Here is an 18177-nt window from a genome sequence, read left to right as displayed (position 1 = left end):
GAGCAAAACAAAAAAAAGCTACATTAATTTTAAAGATTCTCACAATACATAAAAATATTATTTAACAAAAAGTCTGAAATAGAAATAGGGTGATCTTTATTTTACAAGTTATTTTATCTAATCAATTGTCAACAATGATTACGAAGTAAGAAATTCCCCACAACTCACTGAAATTTTATACTAGCACAATCAAGGAATACAAAACAACAGCCATTTTAACCTGCATCAGGAGACTTTCATACACCTTGGGAAACAACTTGCTTTATACGACATGATTTTATTTTAATGCAACTTTATTTTCAACCACATCTTTCATATTATAAAATGCTTAATGAAGTTAAACAATACAATTACAGAGAAAGCAATAACAGTGGAAAAGAGAAATTAAGAGGTATAGACAAGGGAGAACATATGTTTACTACTGAGATTTGAAGTGAGATGGGGAGTCGATGAGGCGGAGAGAAGCAGGATGGCAGGAACTGCAGAGAAGATGGCAGAGGAAAGAGGAGGAAGGAAAAGGGCTTTTTACGAAATCAACAAAAGGAGGCAGTTGGGATGAACTCGAAAGCCTAGGTTCATGGTGTGATGGAATAACCTGGAAAACAAGTTTAAAACTCCAAAGAGGATTCTCAACTTATATTAAAGTCAAAAGATATGGGAAAGATAAAAAGGCCAGGCAAAAAAGGCAGAGTCCTACACTAAAGGCAAGTCATAACACGATACTTACTTGTAAAATAGCCCACAGAGATGTGTCAATGAAGTGATAGAAGAAAACGAGGGTTTCGGCAGCCTTGCAGGATGTTACCAAAATGTCATAAAAGGCGTAATGTGGTAACAGATCAAGAAAAAACGCTGAACTTTAAGTGCTGTCATTTCTGAATCCTGATGAAACCAATCAAGAGACACTGCTTTAAGGAAAGGACTTTTCTAGTTGAGTCTAGACATCAAGACACGAGGGAATGGAGGAAAATATCAATCAAGAAAAGAATGGAATTACACTTGAACTTGGTGCAGCAGCTGACATAACCAGCCCCCTTCCCTGGCCTGCCCCCTGTAGGCTTCTACGCCACCACATGCTCTCCTATCTCCTCCCACCCCTCTGGTAACTTCTGTCTCCTCTCTGGGTCTTCTCCCTCCTCATTCTTCTAAAATATATAGAGGTCCCATTAAAGAAAGGCTGTCTTTTTGATAACATGATACATGAGAAGCTCCCACCTACCTTGGACCAGTCTTCTCCTTGTCCCTTCCACTTCTACACACCCCACCCTTCCTGTAGACCCACCAGAACCTCTACCACGGCCTCAACTGCACTTGTGCTTTCACACCTCAGCATCTTCAAGTCTCCCACTGAGGCTGCGTGGCTCTGGAATTCCCTTGCTCTTCCTCTGCTTGGCACCCTCTTACTCATCTTTAAGGTTCAGACCTTATCCACCGCCCGCTTTTTCCTTGCTCTTACAGTTTGTGTGCCATTTCTTACATGCTGAGATATTTTTTCTACCTTAATAGACTACAAACCCCTCAAGTTCTAAGAATGTGTCTTAATTAGAACTATATCTTTAGGGCTTAGCACATGCCAATATATACTCAATAAACATTTATTCATTTTTTTGGAGACTGGCAGAGTAGACGGCAGAAGAGAATTAAAATAAATAAGTTTAAAATAGACACAGAAATAAAACCCTTCAATATAAGGCACATGTAGACCAAAAAATGAAGCAAAAAAAGTTCCATATCTTGATATAGAGAAAAAGAGGGGGGAAATGGGTAAGAAAAACGGAAACACAATAGGTAAGAACCAAATGTATGACCTTCCTTGAAGCCCTCCAATAAGGAATAGTATATATACTGAAATTTTACTGTTCAAAGAGAATGTAAAAAAGTGGTAACTTTTTGTACTAATTTCTGTTAGTACAAAAGCAGCCTTGAATACGTAAAAAGACCTGACCTTGGCCACAAAGAAACTTTGATTGAAATTAAAAAAAGATTCATGAAAGAGATGATTAGAGAGGTAAAAGAAAGCTATTCTCTCAAATATGATGATTTTTTTTAACACTCCAAATCTCTGTTAAGTCTTAACATACGGTGATTATGGAGAACTGGAAAAACTATGGATGAAAAAGAAGTTCTTTTAAAAAAAAGGGATAACCTCAAGCAAAAGAAAAGAGACAGGCCAAGAGAGGCAATAATATAAGAGTAAGGGTAAAATGACAGGTTAATATTGTTCAGGTATTAGATATGCTAAGGAGAAGCAAAGTCTTAACAAAAGCATCCCTTAATTACTTACAATGTACTATATTGAAAAAATATGACAGTGTCAGGAAGGAGACTATTGGGGGTTGAATATTATTACTTGACATTTCTCTCTTCCTCTAAGTAAATTCTCCTCCAGTTGAAACATTTTTATTATGACTATACTTTTTAACCAACAAGGCCCCAATATAGAATAAACAGGCTGAGTTCTTAACTGAACCATGTGGATGAACAGAGAGAAGAGAGCTTCCTATCCAGCTTCAAGGCTTTTTGAAAATCCAGGCATATAAAGCAGAAGGAGAAGGCAAGGGAACCAACCAGGAAGAAAAACCTAAAGGCCAGGGAAAAATCTTGAAAACCAAAGAGGTAAACAGTATCCATTTCTCTTCCAGGAATCAAGGTCAGCTTTGAAAATACAAAAAGTATGGAACACAGTGGGCTCTTCAAAATTTCTGCTGAGTTAATGAACAAATGGTGAGGACTAAGCAGGAAGTGCCTAACCAGTGAAACTAGGAATAAACTTGTCAGAAAACAAAGGAGGTTTAGAATCAATTTAAACTAGGAATTGACAATGGTTAGTGCTACAGAATGTTTTATTTCTCCTCTTTCTTTCCTAGACTTTAACAAGCATATCTAAACTTATGAACTATTTCATAAGCAATCTTTAGTAGCAAGAAAAAGGAATTAAGGAGTCAATGTTAAAAACACACACACACACACAACTGTAGGATAAATGAATGGTGATTTTCTGATACAATAGATCTGGAAACCCTCTTCCTACCCAAGATACTATCTCACGAGTGACAAAGAGGGACATGTTTCTAATTACACAGGTATGACACTATAAAGTACCTTACTTACAAATGTCACTAATGCTATATTATCTCTATTTTACATGTTCCTTAATTGTTTAATGATGAATAAGAATAAACCATCTGAATGGGAAGAACTATAATAACCCTAAACCTTTAGCAGACACACAATGTATATTTAACTAAAACCTACAGTATTAAAAATTAAGAATATCTGGTGGCAGATAATTTTAATGGACACACTAAAGAGAGAAAACAATCTCTCTCTAGCTATTAAAACCATAAAGTAAATGTGAGTTTATTTTAGCCAAATACTAACTATACATTTGTACATTAAAATAAAGAGCATTTTACCTAATAAAAATATACTGAATTTATTTAGCCTTCTTAACAAAAATCCAAGTACAAGGTCATAGGTATGTCACTGCTAGCCATTCAAGCTAAAAGAGCCATTAGTTAAAATGGCGTAATACTGTTAAATTAACTTTGGGGTATAATTTACATTCCAAAACATGTACTCCATTTTAAGTGTACAGTTCAATGAGTTTTGACAAAGACATATGCCAATGCAACCACCACCAGGACCGAGATATAGAATATCTCTATTCTCCCAATCACCCATCCACTCACTGTGCCAGGAAAAAACTGATCTGCTTGCTGTCACTATAAATCAGATTGTCCTTTATTCTAGAGTTAACATATAAGTGAAATATGTATGTACTTTCGTGTCTAATTTATTTTGCTCAGCATAACTGAGATTTTTCCCTGTTGTTACATGTAACAGTAGTTTGTTCCTTTCTTGCTAAATCATATCTATTATACAGACATATTCATTCACCTGCTGACAGACATTTGGGTTGTTTCTAGGACCAAAATGTTTCCAAAATGGCTGTAACATTTTACATTCCCACCAGCAATAAGTGAGAGTTCTAGCTGCTCCACATCTTCATCAACAGTTAATATTGTCAGTCTTTAGACATTCCAGTGGTTGGGTGGTGATACCCTACAGTTTTAGTTTGCATTTCTCAATGGAATAGTAATGATGTGGAGCATCTTTTCATGTTCTTATTTGCCATATGTATCTTCTTCAGTGAAATGTCTATTTTGCCCATTTTCATTGGTTTTTTGTTTTCTTATTATTTATTGAGTTGTAAAAGTTCTTTATACATTCTAGATACAATCTTTATCAGATATATCTTTCGCAAATAGTTTCTCCCAGTCTGTGCTTGCCTTTTCTTTTTTTTTTTTCCTATACATTTATTTTATTTATTTATTTTTGACTGCATTGGGTCTTCGTTGCTGTGAGCGGGCTTTCTCTAGTTGCGGTGAGCAGGGGCTCCTCTTCATTGCGGTGTGCAGACTTCTCATTGTGGTGACTTCTCTTATTGCGGAGCATGGGCTCTAGGCTCACGGGCTTCAGTAGTTGCGGCCCACAGGCTCAGTAGTTGTGGCTCGTGGGCTTAGTTGCTCCACAGCATGTGGGATCTTGCCAGAGCAGGGCTCAAACCCGTGTCCCCTGCATTGGCAGGTGGATTCTTAACCACTGTGCCACCAGGGAAGCCCTTGCCTTTTCATCTATTTGAAAATATCTTTTAAAGAGAAAAGTTTTCAATTTTTAAGGGCAATTTATCATTTGTCTTTTATGACATATTTTTGTGTGTCCTAGCAAGTGTTTTACTTAAGAGTAGTTTCAAAAGAATAAACCCTACGACAGATAGTGTTTAATATCTTAAATCTGGGAACAGTTAAATACAGATCATTCAAATTTTAAGATATCAAACTGGATGCTACAAACACTTCCAGTGGGAATACAAAATGGTACACCCACTTTGGGAAAGTCTGACAGTTTATTATAAAGTTTACATACTCTTACCAAACCATCCAGCAATCCCACTTCTAGGTATTTACCCAAGTGTATTAAAACCTATATTTAAACAAAAACCTGTACACAAATGTTTATAGCAGATTTATTCATCATCACTCCAGTCTGGAAATATCCAAGATGTCCTTCAACAGGCAAATGGATAAACAGTGGTACACCTATCCAATGAAATACTACTCAGTAATAACAAGGAATGAGTCACGGATTCAGGCAATAGCAGAGATGACTCTTAAAATGCATTTTTTAACTGAAAGAAGACACACAAAGGCTACCTAATTGTTTAATTTCATGTACATGATTCTCTGGAAAAGGCTAAATTATAGGGAAGGAAAGCAGATCAGTGGTTACCAGGGAGTTAGGGGAGAAGACAGGGTTGCTTCCAATGACTACAAAGGGGCCACGCAAAAGAATTTTTACAGCAATGAAACTGTTCTGTATACTTCTGTTTTCAGTCTTTGCTGTGGACCAAGACAGTCAAGTTGGAGATTTGGTATCCCAGAATCGGCTTGTTTATGGGCATCCTAGCTTATTAGTCTGTTTTTGACCAGCACACCCTGAAAGGTATCTACTAGTTGGCATGTCCTGCCCATTCATTATGCACAGGGCAAAGCCTGATCTCAGAGCCCCAGCCGCTCACCTGGCCCTTGGGGACCACCTGCCCAGAAAAGAGACCTTCATGACTTCAGAGTGATTCCCAACCAGGAACAAATCAGTCACTACAGATCTGAATTTATATATATGAGTAGAATTAGGCAGGTTAAAGACATAGAAATAACTTGGGTAATTAGAGCAAGTGGTCTCTAACAAAAGTTAATGCAAAAAATAGAAGAGTTTTAAAATAATAACTATTATCTTTAGTGTGAATTAATAGGGCATAGGATCCATAAAATAAGTACAAGCTAATTTAGAAAAAAAATTTTTTTAAGTTCGTGGAAATTAAAGTCACGGTGTTCAAAATATATTGAAAATCTAAATGAAAAAAATAAGTAACCTGGAACACAGAAGCAAGAAACCTAATATCTATATAAAGTGAATTCAAGAAGAGATTGAAGCTGATGAAAATTCAAGAAAATGCTAGAAGATACTGTAATATTTTAGAAATACTTAAGGAAAAAGAACTGACTCAAACTCTTATTCACATAGAGAAACAAACAACAAACAGAAAACTGTTTCTGGACATGCAAGTATACTTCCCATAACTCTTCTTAAAAACATTACTCAAGAAAGTATTCCAGTCAAAAAACAAATGAACTAAAGCAAATAATTTTTAAAAAGGGAAGACATAATATTCAAGTAACCAGTGACCTTATAGTTAAGTCTAAATCATTATAGATGCAGTAGTGGTAAAGTTGAAAAGGATGGTTAGGGAATAAAACAGAAGACAAGTGATTTAAAAAGGAAATCAAATCAATAGAACCAAGAATGTGGGGAAGGCAAGGAGTCAAGGTCTCACTTTATTAAATGGAGGTGTGAGGGCAACAGAAAGTCAATTCTACATGGTTTTAGAATTTCCAAACTTGCAAAGGAGAAAAAAAGTAAATATGAATAGGTTAAATTTTCCTATTAAGAAGTAAGCCCTTTTGCAAGCGATCCTTGTAATGGAGTGATTCTGTATTTTGACTATGGTGGTGATGACAAGATCTACATAAAATGTCAGAGAACACACATACACACACAAGTGCCTGTAGTGATAAAACTGATGAAATCTGAGTAAAGTGTGCAGATTGTGTCAATGTCAATTTCCTGCATGTACTACTGTGCTATAGTTATGCAAGATGTTACCACAGGAAGAAACTGGGTGAAGTATATACACAAGATCTTCCTGTATAATTTCTTTTAAGTGCTTGTGAATCTATAATTATCTTTTTAAAAAAGTTTTCTAACAAAGCAAAATAAATAATAAATAAAGACAAACTTTCAAGTTGGGAGGGGGGAAGGTTTTAAGGAAAAATGAAAGTCTAGCTAGATGATGTTTTACATTTATAAGAGAGGCAAGTAAAGCAAAATGATGTAGAATAACTGAAAGAAACATATGGGCAATAAAGATCTATCCAGTATACACAAAACTGACAGAGATGGCAACAGTAATATCAGAAATCATTAAACAGAACAAAAAAAATTTATATTTTATAAGATTAAAATCCACTAACAACAAACATCTTTAAGGATGAATACAACCAAATTCACAGTCACAGTAAGAGACTAATATATTTTGCTTACTGATTTGTCAGTTTTGAGAAAACAGTAAATAAGGATATAGTACAATGAATGTGTCAAACCAAAAACAGGGAAAGGACAGCTTATCAAAAGTGTTTTGGGAAAATGTCCATACATTTAGAAAAGTAAATTTAGAATACAGTTGATCCTTGAACAACGCAGGGGTTAGGCGCATGGGACCTCTGTGCAGTTGAAAATCCATGTATAACTTATAGTTGGCCCTGCATATACACAGTTTCTCCTTATCCTCAGTTTTGCATCTGCAGATTCAACCAACAGTGGACTGTGTAGTACTGAGCATTTACTATTGAAAAAAATCCACGTCATACTAGCAAATGCAATTCAAATCTATGTTATTCACTGGTCAACTATATTATCAAAGCAACCATTTTTTAAAAATCTAAACATATAATACAAAATATCCAATAAGAGAATATGTACAAAGAGTATTTTAAAAACCTTGGAATGGAAACTCAGGAGGCCATAAAGGAAGAGAACACAGAACTGACAACATACATATTAAAGATTGCTACATGGCAAAAGCTCCCAGAAACAGCATTTAAAGAATAAACTATAAAAAAAATACTAGCAAATGGTGTACCAGGTCATTGATAGCATGGCATGTAAAGAGCTATTACAAATCAGTAAGGAAAAGAGGAACACTTCAACAGAAAAGTAAGCAAAGAATATGAACAGGTAAGTAACAAAACATTTACAGATATTCAACTCCATCAATAAGCAGAAAAATGCAAAATTAAAACAGTAAAAATACTACTTTTCATCCATAAAATTACTAAAATGTAAAAAATGATATCATTTTAGCAGTGATTTGTTTTTCAGGAAAATTCTTCACAGGTCTCTCACATTTCTGCATAGCCTATAAGCAGGGTCACTGATAATCTCTGTTCCAAATTATCCTTTCAAGGGTATTTATACAGCAAACATTGTTGGCAGATAAAGAGAGGTCTCCCTCTGGAGTAGAGGGAAGGTTTTGTTTTTTTTTTACTATCCAGCATAATAAAGATAATGTCTCTCTCTAGGGCAAAGGTTAGGCAGGTTTACTTGCAGCCTGAACGAGTCAGGTTCCCTAAGCTCAGGGTTCCTCTCTTGTAATGCAATCTACTGCATGTGCTAGAATCATCTGACCCTCATCACATCACCCTGTGGAAATTAGGGTTCAAGGAAATGGCACAAAACAATGATGATCCTCTGGCTACTGTTATTGCTGTGCTTTGTCTCTGACCCAGGATCTCATGTCTTCTACCAGCAACCATGAAACTATGAGCTTGCAAGTAGGGTAAAACTCAGTCTTGACAATTCCTGGCAATGATACAGCAACAGCAGACAGCATTCTCAGAAATTGTATAAATTTACTCTTATGACAACCTTTTGAAGAGAAATATGGAACAATCTATCATAATTTTAAAACGTATATAGCCTTTGACCCAGCAATTCCATGTCTAAGCATTCACACTAAGGAACTAAGTAAATGTGCAAATACGTGCACACAAAAGTAATCCCTGAGGCTTTGTTTCTAACAGAAATAAATTTGGAATAGCCTAAATATCACCAGAGGATTGGTTAAATAAATTTTGGGTTATTCCTACAATGAAATATCAAAATACTTTAAAAAGATAACGTTATATGCACTGACACAGAAAGATGTTCATCAATTATTACTAACTGGCAGTTAATGAAAATTATATGTAGTATACTGCCAGTTATGAAACACACATAGGCTTATACACATGTATTTTTAATGTCTGGAAGGAAAGAGAACAAGTGATTAAACAGTGATGATCTCTGGGAAATGGGGTTACCAGATAGATGGGCATACCACACTTTTACTTTCCCCTTTGGCTATTTCTGTATTACTTGACTTTTTTTTAAAGAACGTATACATTTATTTTATGATCTAATAACATTTCTAAGTATCTATTATAGCAACACTTGAAAATTCATTACGTTTAAGATGTTCAACTGGGATAGTAAAATACAAATGGGCATGGTGCAGTCCCAGGGATCACTTCTATAGGCATTTATCCCTTAGAGCTACTGAAACCAGGTACAGAACATCCCGAGTCACAGCTGATGAGGAGAGACACACTCCACTTACTAGTACACAATGCAAAGTCAAAAGACATGCAGATTTGAATCACGCTGCTTTTCTAGGTACATCTCTGAGGAGCAACTCTAACATGGCGAGCTGTGAGTTAGCAAGAGAAGGGATTTATTTAACAATGGTTAATGACTCAACTGACCATGAGAAAGGCAAGCTAAAAAATAATTTCAACAAGAGGCAAGAAACTTTAAGGAGGGGGTGAAGTAGGGAGGAAGGGGTAAAAAAGGAAATCAACTTACCCTCACTAAATGTGTCCATTCCAAAAATATTTAGGTACTGTTTGAATCACTAGACACTAAAACACATTATAAAGCTAAAGTAATAAGACCAGCATGGTATCAGTACAGGAAGCCAGAGACTGCTAAACATTAATTTAGAAAAAGTCCCAAGAATATACAACAATTAGGACCTCAGATAAATACAGTACTTGCCATCAGTAGGGAAAAACAGAATTCAACAAATGATGACGGGGACAATGACTAACAACTACGAGAGAGGAAAAAAAGGGCCTTAATTCCATCCTTATACTAAAATATAATTGAGGTAGGTTAAAGATTTCAATATGAAGAATAAGACCATTGGGCTTCCCTGGTGGCGCAGTGGTTGAGAATCTGCCTGCCAGTGCAGGGGACACGGGTTCGAGCCCTGGTCTGGGAAGATTCCCACATGCCGTGGAGCAACTAGGCCCGTGAGCCACAACTACTGAGCCTGCGCGTCTGGAGCCTGTGCATCTGGAGCCTGTGCTCCGCAAGAAGAGAGGCCGCGATAGTGAGAGGCCCGCGCACCGCGATGAAGAGTGGCCCCCACTTGCCACAACTAGAGAAAGCCCTCGCACAGAAACAAAGACCCAACACAGCCATAAATAAATAAATAAATAAATAAATAAAATTTAAAAAAAAAAAAAGAATAAGACCATTAAAAGTACTAGAAGAAAACAGAGGAGGACACTTACATACAATTCACGTGGCAAAAGGTCTTTCTTCAGAGGATATCAGAGTTAGATCCATGAAGTTAAAACCGATTATGTTGATCACAGCAAAATTTAAGAGGATGAGGCAATGAGACTAACCCAGTAAAGAAAGAAAGGGCGGTTTTTGTTAACTGGCCATATTTAGAAGTAAAAGATAAACAGCAACATTTTACGATGTCACTGTACAGAGGACTGTAATTGCATTACTGGATCGCGGCACTAGTAAAAAGGAATTAACCATCTTACATAGAGCTGACCTCTCTGATTTTCAAGTCCATAACAGAAAGGAAGAGTATGAAAATGCAGGACTCAGAAAAGCCAAAATTTGGGACAGTAGTAAAAAGAAAAAAAGAGAGAAAGAGAGAGAAAGAAAAGAAAAGATATGGTACTCAGAAAGGAAGTGTGGAACGAAGGATCCAATTCAATGAACGAGTAGAACACCTACTACGGGGTGATGCATACTGTCACTAGAAAAATAAGGACATGTCCCTTTCCCCAAAAAACTTAGTATCTAATAAAGGGCTAGAGAAGCACTGATGTCTCTGGAAAATCTCTCTCTACTCAACCAACAGGTACAATATGTAATATAGGACAACAGAAGCAATGAAGTGAGCTTTAAGGGGGAAAAAATGTACTTATATTCTGAACTTAAGAATACCAAGAAGCAGTAAAAGCAGCTTGTGTCCTCTAACAGACCAAAGCAGGCAAGATCCCCACACCTGCCGTGAGTCCTCCGGGGCATAAAGCCAGACACAGCATCCTTGCCAACGCAACTACCTGACCACAGGTTTATAGCATCTTGACTTTCTAGTTATTTGTATATTTTAATTTGTGACTGCAAGCGAGGCTTTGTGGCAACGAGCATTCGGGAAACCATCAAAGAAATCCAAAACCACTCCCACTGCAAACATGCTGACAAGGAGGCCAAGTGGATGTTCATCATCACACTGTAGTCTAAGGATATCCCTAAAACATAGGAACAGAGCTGCTGCCGGGTATCTCGTGGCAGTCCTGAATTAAGACATGGGCCTGGTTAGGTAAAAACCATCGGGTGCCAAAAAGAAATCAAGGAAGCACGCGCAGGAGCCAGCAAGTACACAGGCGGGCAGGTGGCCAACTCGGGGCTGCAGGGTCAGCACTACCCGCCAACCCCGCGGTGTAAACAACCCTGCGCCGCGCGCACTGGGCGACGCCTCACGCCCGGCAGACAGTCGAGCAGAGAAGCAGCGCCCGAAGCAAGTAAGCTGTTTGCAGGGTCACCAGCAAGCCCCGCAAGCGCAGGCGGGCGGCGGGGCCAGTAAGGCCGGGGAGGGAACCTCTGCCGGGCGCCCGGGCTCCCCGAAGCGCGGCTCCGCCCGGGCCCAGCCCAGCCCCAGCACCGAAAGAGGAAGACGGAGACCCGCAGGAGAGAGAAGTAAAGGAAGGGCCGTACCCTGCAGGGTCCGGTAGAGGCGCGCGCCGTAGGCTCCACCAGCGACCAGCCTGCGCGGGGAGGCCGGGGCGCGGGGGCGACTGCCAGGCTCCGCGCAGCGGCGCAACGGCACGCCCGGCCGAGCACGACCCGGAAGGAAGAAGCGCAGGCTGCGCGGAGGGGCGGGGCCAGGGACGGGGCGGGGCCACGGCGGCGTCTGGACCGCCCCTCCTAGGCCGAGGGGAGGAGCTTCCTACTGCCTTCCCTGCCGGAGTCGTACCCTACAAATTGCCCGTTACTCCCCAGAAGGCAGCGGTTGCAGATGTACTGTGGAAATAATCTCTTCCTCTTATCGGCCTGCTAGGACTTCTCCAGTCTAGAGTTGTTGGGTCAGGGGATGCACAGGGATTACTGATGTTAAGGTTCTCAGAGGAAAAGTGGAACGAAAGTTATAGGCGCTCTAAAGGCATAATTCATCAAGTTTGCAAACCTCTTCTGTCCCAGATAGAAGTCCTTCCTGCAGGCTCATCTCCCTCCCAACATTCCGAAGGCCGTGATCATTACCTCTGTTGAAGAAGATGCTCTCACGGTCTCCCTTAATCATTTTAATGTATTTTGAGTAGATACAATATTACCCTTTTTTTAGTTTGCATATTTATCTTGCATATTGCAAGGTTTCCATTAAGATGGAAAACATTTAATAATGAAGAAAGGTTGACCTACACATTACTTGCTATCTAATTGCTCCTAAAGAGGCAAAATAATGATATTTATTTATAAATTAATACATGAACTGAGCTAATACATGATGTGCAGTATAAATTGTATATAAAAATGGAAAATTTTTAACAGAATTGAAGCTTAATCCCCATTCCACCCTCAACTCTCCTTGAGTGTGGCCAGCACTTGGTGACTTGCTTGCAAAGAATATGGAAAGGAGGGGAAAATAGCTTCATTGTGGAGAAAGCTGGGAAACACTTCCTTGGCCAGATGGAAGTTAACACGATTAGTGAGTGATAAGCCAAGTTGATAGCATGTGCCTTGATGTGGTGAGATGAAAAGGGTACTTCATCTCTGTGATAGTCTTCCTCAAAACCTGTAAACCCTGTCTAACCTTGAGAAAACAGCAGAAAGCCCAGGTATCCTATAAAAAGCCTGAACTAAATGCCAAGTTAATGAAAACAAAAAAAGAAGAAAAACTGAGAAATCGTCACAGACCAGAGCCCTCTCCCTTAGGAGACAGGACCACTAAATGTAACATGGTATTTCGAATGGGATCCTGGAACATGAAAAGAACATTAGTGGGAAATCTAGTTCTACTAGAATAAAGAGTGGAATTTAGTTAATAGTGATGTACCAGTGCTGGTTTCTTAGTTGTAACAAAGGTACTATTGTAACATAAAATATTAACAATAAAAGGAAAATGGATGAGTGATATAAGGGAACTCTCTGTATCATCTTTGCAACTTTTCTGTAAATCTCGATTTATTCTAAAATAAAGAATGGATTACAAATAATAAATTAATTGTAAGTAAATGAAACTGACTGTTTATGGTTGCCAGCTAGACTTAATTGAGCTGATGTCCATAGAGCACTCACTCAGTCTTACTAAAACAGTTTCTCATTTCTCATATAATTTCTAAATAAACTTTTCATTGAAGTAAAAAATGTCTTTAGAAAAAGACACAAAATATAATGCAGAGTTCAATGAAAAGTGAACATACACATGTATTCATCACTCAGATTAAAAAAACTAATTACTAGCACTCAGAAGCCTCTCCTTGCTCTTCTAAATCTCTACCCTTTACTCCTCCTCAAAGGTAACCATTATCCTGACTTCTAATACCAGAGATTCGTTTTGCTAACTTCTGCCTTTATGTAGATGGATTCATACACTATCTGTACACTCTTTTGAATCTGGTTTCTTTCTCTCAAAATTAGGTTTGTGAGAGTTATTCACACTGTTGAGTGTAGTGGTAGTTTCTCGAGTTTCTGTTGTACAAATATACCGTTAAGTTATTTATCTATTCTACTCCTGATGGACATTGAGCTGTTTTTAGTTTTGATTATTACAAGTGATACTGCTATGAACATTCTTACTCATATTTGTCAGTGCACATCTTTTGCATTCCTTTCCATACATTTCCTTTTTTTTTTTTTTTTTTTGGTGTGTAAGAGATGTAGTAGTTGGTGCTGTTGTTTTTAAAGGCACTTGAAGTGCTGCTTGGAACGTATATAAGGTTATATTTAAGGAAAGGAAAAGACCACGGCAAAGTTCCATTTCTGTGAGTAGATGGAATTTTGATCATCATTGTTCAATCTATCCTCCCTCCATCCTTCTCATCTCAAGGGCCATGCCATTGCCGTGCTTTGTTTGCTGGGCAGAAGAGCCAAGTGAGGCCAAGGAAAAGGGTGATACTTATCAGTTCATGATGGCACTGATTTAATGGGTGAACTAATGCCTCGTTATTAAATGGAATGTTGTTTAGAGCTGAATAGCATCCCACGCCGTAACAGCGCTATTACAAATAAAGAAAGTCCCAACAAAGCTTAATTGTGCATAAAGTCACCAGCTCAGCAAGTTGCTTATGATCCATTCTATGTTAGCTTCAAAAGTTACAATGTTCTGCTCAGATGGGGAGGCGGGCAAAGAAGCAGCAGGTTCAAAACTCTTGTCTCTAACTCTTGGAACACTCACCGTCATACCCTCCGCTATTTTCAAGTGATTTTGCTTCATCTTTTTATTTATTTATTTATTTTATTTACTTTTTGGCTGCATTGGGTCTTCGTTGCTGAGTGCAGGCTTTCTCTAGTTGCAGCGAGCGGGAGCTACTCTTTGTTGTGGTTCGCAGGCTTCTCATCACAGTGGCTTCTCTTGTTGCGGAGCACAGGCTCTAGGCGCTCGGGCTTCAGTAGTTCTGGCACACGTGCTCAGTAGTTGTGACTCGCGGGTTCTAGAGCGCAGACTCAGTAGTTGTGGCGCACCGGCTTAGTTGCTCCGAGGCATGTGGGATCTTCCCGGACCAGGGCTCAAACCCGTGTCCCCTGCATTGGCAGGTGGATTCTTAACCACTGCGCCACCAGGGAAGTCCCTTTTCTTCATCTTAAAAAGAAATTTCTACCAGTTATAAACTTTCAGGGCAATGAGTAAGTATGGCAATAAGATACTATAGCAGGGAGGCAGAGATGTCATTCAATACGCTGCCAAGAGGACCCCAAATGTCTTCATAGTGAGCTCCCTTAGGTTTTCTGCCGTTGGTTCCCAAATAAGTTCTTCTGTCAAGACCTCTCAGAAAATGCAACTCCATACATTTCCTACATAACTCAGCCAAAATAATTTACCCCTCTGTGAAATCTTAACTAGTTTGTTGGAAAATGGCATTCAGTCAGTAATATTAGCCCAAGGTTTTTAATTTGCAGGTGGCCAAAGAGCATGAATAATAGGTAGTGAAAGTGGTCTATCAGTGTACTTTTTAAAACCTCTTACAGTCTAGAAAAGAGTTTCACTTTAATATTAATCTATCACAAAATTAGTCTAGAAATAGTCGTAGCCGTTAAGAAGAAAATAAGAATTTTAAGCCAGAAGTAAGCCCAAAAGTCATGTAGTCCAAACCTCGTTTTTTACAGATGAGGAAACTGGGGCTCAGAGAGGTTAGGTGACTTCCCCAAATCAAAGTGTCAGAACTGTCCATGAAACTTAGTTCTCTGACTTTAAATCCAGAGGCTTTGGGGTTTTTGTTTTTTGTTTTTTGTTTTTTAATGATACCACGTTTTCATGTTATTATTTAACAAAAACTAAACTAATCGTGCTTCTATATTACCATAACCTTGAAAGAGCTGAATACAATAGAAAGAAAATTCAACTTGGGAGTAGGAAGACCTGTCTATCTAGCTCTGCTATGTAAGTAACTCTGTGATCTTGGATAAGTTACAACTTCTCTGAGCTTGTTCTCAGGTCTATGAAATGTGCCTAACTCACAGGCACTGGAGAGATTTAAAAGAAATCATATATTTGAAAGTAATCTGTGAGCTATAAAGTAGTATGCAGTGTATGAATATTATTAATATTTATTACAAGGTGTTGAAGATCAGAAATTGAGTCTTTCCAGTACAAAATGTCAGAACAGAACCTTCAAGTTCATTCTAGTCTAATCCTTCCCATTGTCACCAGAGGTGAGAAAAGCCCAGAAAATGTGAGTAATTTACCCAAAGACTTATGGTAAGTTGCTGGCAAAGCCAAGACTTGAATATAGGTCTCCTAACTTACAACTTCTAATATCTTTGATAAGTGAATACTAATTACAAACCAGTAAGATGGTTTAAACTAACCAGATAAAACTTTAGACAATCTACACAGGTCTTGAAGGGATATCTTGAAATATTTTTTAAAATATTTTTAAAATATATTTTTAAAATAACTTATCTAACTCATACTGATTGTCCTGTTCTTTCTTCTGCAGCTTGAATCATTTACTTAAAATTTTAGCATGGATAAATGATTCTCACTGGTCAAGAATAATATAGGAGAAATACCACCTGGAGACAGTAGACAGAATAGATCTCTTCCTGAAGTACCTTCACACCTGTGGTTCTACGATGGATGGAACACACAGCTGTGAAAATGAAGCTTGCGGTCAGGACCTCCACTAAACCCAGTTGAGGCTACAATCCCTCTCCTTCCTACTTTTCCTTTTTTAAGTGGAGATGCTTTTAAAAGAGCTCCTGTGTGTCTGCATTAGGCAGATCCCTATGGTCTATTCACAGAGTGGCATGGTAATCGACAGAAGAAAAGCAAAGATTCTCTGTCCATACAGGTAAAGCAAAAGTGATATGTGACTGAGAGTTTCAGTAGTAATGTTCCATATAATTTAAAGTCTTTAATCCCTTACAACTATTTTGTCCTCAGTGGAAGATTTGAGGGGACTGGATTATCCAGATAAACACTCAGTATTCATTCATTTATTTGTGCTTTGGCACAAGTGTGAATATCCTGACCCCACTGTAATATAATCTATGTATTTATTTAAAAGAAAATTATGAAAATATGCTTTTCTAGGTTACGTATATCCATTGGAACATAAAGAAGTATATCCTCTTTTTGTTATTGAGCCATAACTATTTTCCCCATCAAGTTAATATAAATAATATCACAGGGACTTCCCTGGTGGCACAGTGGTTAAGAAACTGCCTGCCAACGCAGGAGACACGGGTCCAAGCCCTGGTCCGGGAATATCCCACATGCCGCAGAGCAGCTAAGCCCGTGCACCACAACTACTGAGCCTGCACTCTAGAGCCTGTGAGCCACAACTACTGAGCCCATGTGCCACAACTACTGAAGCCTGCACACCGGGAGCCCATGCTCCGCAACAAGAGAATCCATCACAATGAGAAGCCCGTGCACTGCAACAAAGACCCAATGCAGCCAAAAATAAATAAATAAAATAAATAAATTTATTTTAAAAATAATAATAATATCACCTATATAGTAAATACAAATGAACCAAGAATAATTTATTATGCATAATTTAAAATGAAATCTTTACAATAATTGGTGAACCTTTATTATAAAGCTTCCCCCAAACCCAGTACCCATTGACGACCTATTTCCTTCATCCAGCATTATCTCTTCTGGATGGTGTGTGAGCAGACAAACATCATCTGGCAAGAAGCACCCTAAAAGTGTATCTGTAAGTATCATCCTTTGTGATACTATAACTGTTTGAGATTTCTTGGTTAGAATCCTCAGTGCCTTATTATTGGGAAAAATTCCTCTATGTCAAAGAAACATAGAAAATAAATTTAAAAGTAGCTTTCTTTTTTTCTCTCTCTCTTTCTTCTGGTTATAAATTGGTAGAAGTTTTCCAAGTTTTGAGGAGAAATTGACTTTCTTCTTTAATGGGTTCCTCAAAATGTTACCAAGGATAAAGTTCCTATTATACACTATCTTTCTGCTATTTTTTTTCTTGCTTATCATTTCAGCCTTTAATGGTGACAGATCTGATTGCTTTAGAGTAGGGGGTCTTTCCTCCAAGTTAAATGACTCACAAAGCAAGTCACTAAAAGAAGAGGGTGAGAATCCAGGATGGGCTGCTGGCAGCGTTCCCCCTTCCTCCCTCCTCTTGGTCTCCTGCCCCCTGAGAACACCTGCGGCTGCCAGGACAACACAAACGTCTTGGAGACAGGCCAGACAAGATTTAACAATGGTCAGCCAGGATCAATCTGTTATGGAACCGAGCACTTTATTTACTAAGTAGATAGCTATTCATATAGTGTTGGACTATTTTATAGGATGAGAGGTCTTGAGCTAATTTCATATTTGTATGTCCTATTTCCCTAGTAATGAATATTTTTCCATAGCCTTTAGTGCAGCTAGGAAGCAAGCTGAATGCAGTCACTGAAAAGTACCTCTTTAGGGAAACAACACAAGTATTTGAAATTCAGAAGAGTGGGGTTTTAAGCTACTTTCTGTGAAGGTCATATTTTGAAGACGGGAGGGGCCATTTTTTGGTAAGG

General features: G+C 38.3%; 1 protein-coding gene and 1 long non-coding RNA gene across 3 annotated transcripts in view; one reads left to right on the top strand and one right to left on the bottom strand.

The window, feature by feature from the left end:
• The window catches only part of FBXL4 (F-box and leucine rich repeat protein 4), a 70410-nt gene extending 58575 nt beyond the window's left edge, over positions 1-11835 (bottom strand). For both annotated transcript variants that reach the window (XM_082405235.1, XM_082405236.1), the window contains exon 1: positions 11686-11835. The gene's annotated coding sequence lies outside the window, so the exon portion shown is untranslated. The remainder of the gene's footprint in view (positions 1-11685) is intronic.
• LOC309634829 overlaps positions 1-18177 on the top strand; it is a 346981-nt gene that overhangs the window by 114480 nt on the left and 214324 nt on the right. The gene's annotated exons all lie outside the window — the stretch shown is intronic.

Source organism: Balaenoptera borealis (assembly GCF_965194805.1).
Source record: "Balaenoptera borealis genome assembly, chromosome: 9".
Taxonomy (NCBI): domain Eukaryota; kingdom Metazoa; phylum Chordata; class Mammalia; order Artiodactyla; family Balaenopteridae; genus Balaenoptera; species Balaenoptera borealis.
Note: the sequence above shows the minus strand (reverse complement) of the source record. Positions and strands in the feature narration are given on the sequence as shown.